Raw genomic sequence first — 8,646 nt, forward strand, 5'->3', positions numbered from 1 at the left:
AGAAGTTGTGAGTGTGAATAATGTATACATTGATCGCTGCGATGTTGATCATATTATAGAAAAATCAGATATTATAGAAAAAATCACGCAAATTTTACGTGAATACAAACGGCGTTATTACTACATGCACGTCAAAATTACGTGCAAGATTTTTCTTGTGTTACTATCGCTACGTATTATTGACGTACAGAGTCTCACATAACGCACAAACTAAAGACGTTCATTGCTTGCGCCCTCCTTACCACAGTGCTGCCACGCACCTGACAGAATGCCCGAGGATTACCATAGGTGGAGGGGTAGGTGGGTGCGATGTGGGAGGTAGGGGAGGGAATTGAGCGCGAAGCATACGTAAATTTTACGTACGGTAGTGTTCTAGGGTTAAATACTATCGAAGTTGTCACTGGTCAGTGTGACTCCGATATAAATTCAAGATATACATCCTTCTCGTCGAGTAATTATTTCTAAATCATTCTGAATTCTCCTGGTCAGGAGGTTCATTTAAATAAATTTGTTTTCTTTGATACTTAAATCCGAGAGCATACCTCTGGTCAGAGGGTGTCTTTTAAATCTGATAGCTTATATAGTTCACGTCCGTTTTTAAAGTCTGAGTATCCGGAACGTTTATTGGTTTCTCTTATTTAGGTTTTATATTAAATATAATTTTGAAACAGTTATAATAGGTGACCGGTCGAGTATATGTTTTTATAGAAATTTGTTTATGTAAAAGTCTATTGTTTTGCTTTTGCAATGTGAGTAGCCAAAAAGGGTAGACATAGAGTCCCCTGTTATGTTAAGGAATTCCACGTGGACATTTGTAATTTGTGGCCGAGATATGGCTTTGGTATTGGGTAGAGAAAGGCTCCCCTTATATTTAGTTATGAATGTTATTGGAGGTTGGCCCCGAAGAGGGTAGTATACCTCAAGAGTTCTAGAGAACATAATGCAGATGTGAAAATATGACAGAAGCACGAATAGATATTTACGGATAGATGTTTATGTAATTCTTCTTTTGGTTTTGGTTAATGGAGATTTTGTCGATCATTACTGAATAATTTGTCACCTGTTTATTGAAAACAAATTAAGCTGGGATATGGACAATATATATATAAGAGAGAGCTCTCTGGATTGTATTTTACTTGAAAGCAGGTTTCAGTCTGTTACGAAAGTAATTTTTGAACAAAAATTTAATTTTGGCCTTGTAGATTTCTCTTGATCAGAAGATTGTATATTTTTTTTCTTTCAACCTAACTAATATTTGGATTTGTAAATAAATTTATAATCGTTAATTGGTATTTCCTTGTAGTAAATTTGTCTAATAAGTATAAATTAACTGGCTTCCTTTTGGTTGGTGAGGTGTCCCGCCGTCACTGGTCAGTGAGGCGGAGGCTTTATCAATCCAAAGGACGTCAGAATCGATTATGCTGATTTCGATCGCGACTCGCATGCATGTCCTCACTGGTCAGTGGGATGCGGGTGCGATCACGATGGAGGTTCAAGCATGAGAAAGGTTACCTTATTTTGAAGTCTTAGTTAGGTAAGCATAAATTTAATTTTAATTATATTATTATTCAAAAGCAGACCCTTACCCGAACTTTGGGAAGCGGGGTCTCATGCCCCGCAGGAACTGAGCGTAGTCGTGGCATTTATATATTTATAACAGAAAGATATTTGGTAGGCAGCGACGCCCGGTCTTTGTCTGTCGAGGGGACCGAGCCGGTGTGTCGTGTGCCTTGGCAACGGGCGGACGCCCTTGTTTGTTGCAAGTGGAGCCCATAACGTGGGGCTAACCAGATGTTTGTTGCAGTGTAAAGTTTATCCACCGTGCTAAGAAGTTAACATTGGTCTCTGTATTTCACGAGAGGAAAGGAAATAGTAAGAGAAAGTTATTTCGATGATAGGAGGAAGTCACATGCCACGTGGAATGCGCAGAATCAAGTTACGTAGAGCTAAGTCTGTGATGGTGGTATCGAATATTGCAAAGTTAGTGGGAAAGTTTGTTATATCTGATACTCGTACTTTCTGTTCAAAGAAGACAGACATTTTAGATACAAAGCAGTTAGGAATTAACGATCATTATGAGGTTTTGAATTTTTTGTTTGTCACTCACTATATAAATACTTATTAGTAGTTTCTTATCGAATCGGCCTTCGTCGCAATAACAATTTATTTATGTTAATAAGCGATTTACTATTAGTTTTAGACGCATGGTAAGATGGTGGTCAGAGGATTGACAACAGTCATTACGAAGGAACGGACATAAAATTACCAATCTTAGCAATTTGAACTCATTAAACGCTCTCCTACGTTACAGTACTGCACTACATCACTACTTAACATAACTGTATATCTTTTTTTAGTATATCGAAATCAAATAATCAATATTTTAGATGTCAGTGAAGAACAAAAATACATAACTTAAATAACATTACATTTTGCATCCTGAAAATGAATTAATCATGATGTGTGTGTTAATACAGCATACGAACAATAACTAAAAAGAAAAGTTTTAACTTTAAATCCTGGAAATCTCCAACTTCTAAGGGAAAATATGCGCAGAAGGGACGTCCTCAAGTGTGCATCGGATTCATTTTTTAAATATTCTAATATCAACGGTATCTGTTCAGCAAACAAAAAAAAGAAAGAAAGAAAGAGGAGAGGGTGGGATTTGAACCCGCGACCTTTCACGCTTGATGAAAATTAAAGATAGTAGCGCCTCACCAACTGCTCTACGTTAACTTAATGATGTTATACCCTTAAAAACATGTTGATGTTTATGAAGACTCCCACCTTCCTGTTTTTCAAGCACATTTTCTCGACAAGTCGTGTAAAATATATGGTTTTGAGAACTGTTCGATATTATGCAAGGTATTGTAAATAAAATGTCGCATAAACTCCTCACAAATTTGCTTATTTCTGCACAAACTTGATGGCAATTTCCTCCAGGTGGAGAAAAACTCTATTCAGTGTTTCAAACCCCCCAAATTTCAAGTCGAGCAAGCAGAATGGTAAATACCATACAAGGTTATTTTTCCAATTTATTATATCTGTTTGATTGTGTATTATAATAGCGGTTTATAGTTTCTAAGTTCATGCAAAGTGTTAAATTGAAAACCTATCACCGCAGCGTTTTTCGTCTAGTGGAAGGACCTACTCAAAGTTGGCTACTCTCACCTGGAGCTGAAGTGCAATGTTGCTAAGTTTACGATTTCGGGACTTAGAATTCTTTTGGGGCGGTCAAATAAGATGTTGCGAAGTGTACATATGTAAAATAATACTTTAATTTCTAAAACATGGAAGTCAGCTTGGTTAATGTCTATACAGTACCAAATATCACTGTGCCAATTGAGGTTTTTGCTTTGGGGCGGGGGGGGGGGGATGCCCACTCATTGTGATTTCATTTCGGGATTATTTTTCATCTTTTTCCTTATTGCGTATACAAATAATTTTACAGGGCGCCATGACATTCTCTCTTTTACAACTTTTTTCATTTAGATCGTTCGGCGTCCAGGCCGACGACCCCCCCCCCCTTCTCCGCGCTTCCTTAGCTACCGCTCTGAACTTGGACTGAGAAAAGCAGGCATTGCGAGCGAAACGAGCAAGAAAATTTTAAGATTTTTTTTTAATTTGCATAAAGTTTGAAATCAGGAGGACAATTGCTCCTCTGTGCTCCCTGCAGATGCCCTTGGCCGTCAATGTTTGCCCCCTAGAATTGACTTCCGTACAAGACTGGGGGGGGGGGGGTGCCCCACTGTCCCCCTATGGTTGAATCACTGATTTATCTAGAATTGTCAGTATGCAGGGGTATAAAGTTTTTAGGAAGTGTGACTTTTAGTTTTGTTAAAATGGAAATCAATTGTGTCGTTTAGAGAAGTTTGCTGGTTTGTCGCGATAAATTTGAAGGGTGTTGAGGGTGTGTGGACGAATCATTGTAGCATATTTTTTGACTGACATCATCATTGAAAAAGAAAAGAAAGGAAAGAAAGTGGAAATCATGATGAGTCGAATTGATTTGTAATTTCTTATGCTGAAGTGGCCGGTTAGCTCAGTTGGTTAGAGCGTCGTGCTAATAACGCGAATGTCGTGGGTTCGATCCCCACACTGGCCAATCAAAGTCATGCATTTTTTTACGAAATATTGGATTTGTTGAAAACTAAATAACGCCGATTTTGTCTAAGAATGTAGTAACCCTACGTGTTTAAAGCGAGTGAAAGAATTTGGCATTTCTTCCTTAACTGCTACGTAAATTATTTATTCATGATGCATGTGTTGTTTTGAACCTTCCGCACGTTACCATAAAAGTTACTGCTCATTATTTTAAATTAAATTTCCCAGTCACAAGTTTGGTGAAAACGAATAATGTTCCGCCATTACTTATTACAATATACACATCCTTTTCACGTGTCAAGACAAGTGTACAAAGTGCCTATAATCAGGGGCGTATTTCAACACAAATTAAATTCAGAGAAAATTTCAAGGATCTCTCCAAACATCATTTCTGAAAAGTAAATGGAACTTTTATAGTGCATCATCACCAAAGAACAAAATTATATCAAGAAAGAGACAAATGATAAACCACACCCATTTTGTAATAATTTTGACATCGCCTATATTTGACTTTGCTTTAGAGTTTGGACGTAGTTTAAACACCAAACGGAACAATCGAATTTTACTGCATTTGTTATTATCTGATTGCATAAATAAATTTGTACACAATTTTACAGTTTGAATTGTGGGGTCTAAGTGAAGTTTATTATCTTTTATACCGGGAATTATACTACAAATAGCTGATTACCTGGCGTTGCCCGGGTGTTTAATGAATTCTAGCGAAAAATGTAACAAATTTTATTTACAGGTATTTAAAAGTATAAGTACAGTATACAAATTATAAAGTAATATCTTTTACAAATTCACTATAATATAAATTTAACAACAATTTATGAACAACATTTTTAGTTCCACCTCCAAGAGCATGAATAAATAAATTGAAAGGCATTGGGAGTGTCACTATTCATCTTAGAGACCCTGAAAACTATGCATTCCACTCTAATATCGGTTGTTTTCAATGATTTTTGCATGTCACCCTCTCCCCCACACCCCTAGGGGTGCCAGGGGTGTCAGTATTTCTTTCGAGAATGAAATTGTATCCGTTCCAACATCAGTGGGGAACATCTGTTTTTATACATATAGAGATTTTATGTACATGGCTAATTTTCGTAGAATGCAATGAAATAAGAATAAAGAAATATTTGCAACGAAAAAGAATTGGAAGTTACAATGATTTAAAAAATGTGTTCTCTGTACCGCTACATATACCAAAGTTGCAATTTTAAATATCATTCTGAAGTTAGGTGAATCATGAATGTAAAGTACAACTTTCTAATAAGGATGGGCTTTCAAAAATATCAAGGATAGTAAGAAGTGCTATATCGTCGTATGAGAACCAGCGAGGAACGTAACTCCCCCCGCAAAAAAAAAGCAGTTTTCTGTTGTGTTTAAAGAAGCTCCTCTGAATAGCTATTTGGAGCCAGACCAGGCCCGTAGCCAGGAATTCTTTGTAGGGGGGGGCGAAGTCAATCAGAGGGGGCAAATTTTTAATATAAGGTGTCGCATTGGCAGATATAGCAGGGTACACAAGGCAGTTGCCCCCTTACCCAAAAGAGATAAGTAACAGAAAAGGGATGATATCTTGAAACTCCAATGAACAAAAAAAAACTTCGAGCAACATCAAATAGCAATATTTCGATAATGGCCTTTCCAGATTGACAAATAATATAAAGTTTAACATAAATAGGCTAATAGGGACTGGTATCTACTTGATATTTACAGGTCGATAATGTTAATGGACGATTAATATATACCAACAGCTTTGGGCCTCTCTGCAGAACTGATTAAGGGAGCCCTTTATAAATCATGCTTCATAATGATTCCCTCTAGTTTCCAGCATGCAAGATTTTTACGCACAAAGGAATCTAACGAGAATCCAACAACACCATTGTGTTGTGTTATGGAAGAAAAATTGAATTAATTAAATAATAATGGTTACATATTATCTACACTTTGATGAATTGTGTAAAAATTTGTAGCTAATACATTTTTTTGTACTTGCTAAAACATTAAAACATGGGTCCCCAGTCCACCACGGACTCTATTTCCTTCAAAGGGGGGACTCTTGAATAACTACAGACAATGTTTGCCTACTGGTTATGTTAACCATTTTGCAAAATATTGTGTGAATTATAGGTGAAATACATGTGTTTGACAACTGACAAACAAATAGGAATCTCTTGATTGATCAACGACTTCTTGGATTACAGTGTCATCATTAATATTTCATATTAAGTTTCATAGAAATAAATTGTTTTACTAGGGTGCAAATAATTTTACGGTGCGCCATGGCATTCTCTTTAACATTTTTCTTTCATATAGATCATTTGGCTCCCATGGTCGACTCCCGACTCCCCATAGCTATGGCTCTGAACTTGGACTATAAGAATAGTAGGCATTGCGAGCGGAGCGAGCAAGAAAATCTTACGAAATGCAGTTTTACTTGCATAAAATTTGTAATCGAGGAGGGGGGCAATTGCCCCTCTGTGTCCCTTGCAAGTGCCCTTGGTCGTCTGGAAGGAAAATGCAAGGAATAAGTGAAAACTAATTCTACACGAGTACCCAATGTCCTATTATTCTTAGATTCTCCTAGGCTTGTTTTTTTACTTCAATGTTTGCTTCCCCGAGAATGGACTTCCATCCAAGTTCAGGGGGGGGGGTGGTGGAGGTTGTGGCACTGTTTATGAGTGTGTCTTCATCAATTTCACGTCATCGCTCATTGTTGCGATTAGCTAGAAGTGGCAGAAAAGCAAGGCTAAGTAACAAAAATCAAATATCCATTCCCTCTCTCTACCACATGAATCATTATTACCAAACGGTAGACTTGGGAAACAAAAATTTAAGCAGTTCCAAGTAACACATCCAAGGAAAACATCCGAACACATTAGGCACGTTTAATACAAGACTACCATACTCAAAATGTCACAACTGTTCTAGATACTGAAAATTGTGAAATCATTTCCCGAAGTCTGAATCTGGAAGGAAATCCCCCCCTCCAAATCCTGATACGACATTATACGGAATCCCATAGGCTACACCCTAATAAATCACAAAATCAATAAGTGTCTTTGTTATGATGCTAGAGTAACACATGATATAATTGTAAAGATTAGAGAGAATTCCAGGTAGGAATGTGTTCCGTATTTTTCACAGGGGAGGCAAAGCAGGCTTTCAGGAGGGGCAACTGCCCCCTCTGCCACCCCTCTAGCTACGGGTCTGAGCCAGACCGACATGTATATCCACTTCTAATACTTGTCAGTATGGTGGATTACGTATCTCCAATTAACTGACAATCAGACATATTCCTAAGAATACAATCTTTCCTCTCCCTAGTAAATTTGATAAATTGGAGTTTATATCATTTTAGTTCCCACGTGACGATGTTACATACAAGTTACAAGATTTAAAAATCTGATGATAAATTTAAGAATAATAACCGTTAGAAAGTTCAACATACGCTTCCTGGCTCCACTAGAATTCTAAATACAGCCTTCGGAGATCACATATTTCTGATTCTGTCTATCGCCAGGAATGTATTGTATTGTTTCCGTTATGGATATTTCTGAAATTTGACCATTATTTTCATTGGTGTTAACCGCATCCCAATCGAGCAAATATCGCTGTTCCACTCCCTGTAATAGTAATATACACATTCGTAAAATATAGTTAATCAAAAGAGAAAGTTTATGAAATTATCCTCGGAAATGTGTACCTCGTGTTGTATGGTTACTCGTTCGGCCGGTTAGCTCAGTTGGTTAGAGCGTCGTGCTAATAACGCGAATGTCGTGGGTTCGATCCCCACACTGGCCAGGATTTTTAGTAAGGAAATATAAAACCGATTTATTCTCTGAAAACAAGTTGTAAAAGTGAAGACCACAATTCAATTAAACCATGATTAGCGATAAAATCCCGTGCAATGGCACACTCGCATGCCTCTTTTAAAAAAAGTTCAATCCACGAGCAATTTCACCGAAAGCAATTCTTGTCGCCAACAGGTTTCACTTATACTGAATGGATTTCTTCTTAACTCAATACTTGTTAATCAAAAATTAGTGACTCCATTTTACTGGAACAATTTCTTCAAATTTGACGTTGTAGCGTAAGTATCTAAAGATAACATTATTTAAGAATTAAAATATTTGTTCTCAGTTGCTTGAAGGGAAATAATAAAGTAACCCTATAGCGCTACACCCCAATATTGGGCCCTGGCTTACATACCGACTGCTGGCCTCCCTCCCACGCGAGCCACCAGGGAGGCGTGGAGACCTGCAGCCAGACTAGGAGGACGGGTGGTCGGCCCGACCAACCCTCAGCCGTTGTAGGACTTCGCGACCGGATTACGCTCACTCACTCGGAGCTCCCCAATTTGAAGGGAAATAATGAGTCTTACTATTGTGTGATCATCAAGAATCTGTTTATGGGTTTGTTCCTGTTAACTGCTTTGTGGCAAAATATTACATACAAGGGAGAGTCAAATAAAAACCTTCATTTGTTTTTGTTTTTATCTAATAGATTTCTAGGGTTGCACAAGTTTGCTGCATT

The 8,646-nt window shown here is 37.6% G+C and overlaps 2 non-coding genes across 2 annotated transcripts; both read left to right on the plus strand.

Moving 5' to 3' along the window:
• Positions 1-4,031: 4,031 nt before the first annotated feature.
• Positions 4,032-4,105, plus strand: TRNAI-AAU (transfer RNA isoleucine (anticodon AAU)). The gene has a single exon. It is a non-coding gene; the product is annotated as a tRNA-Ile (tRNA).
• A 3,735-nt stretch (positions 4,106-7,840) lies between these two features.
• On the plus strand, positions 7,841-7,914 carry TRNAI-AAU (transfer RNA isoleucine (anticodon AAU)). Its single transcript has one exon. It is a non-coding gene; the product is annotated as a tRNA-Ile (tRNA).
• The last annotated feature ends 732 nt before the right edge of the window (positions 7,915-8,646 follow it).

This window comes from Lepisma saccharinum, chromosome 9 (assembly GCF_977018435.1).
Source record: "Lepisma saccharinum chromosome 9, izLepSacc3.1, whole genome shotgun sequence".
NCBI lineage: Eukaryota > Metazoa > Arthropoda > Insecta > Zygentoma > Lepismatidae > Lepisma > Lepisma saccharinum.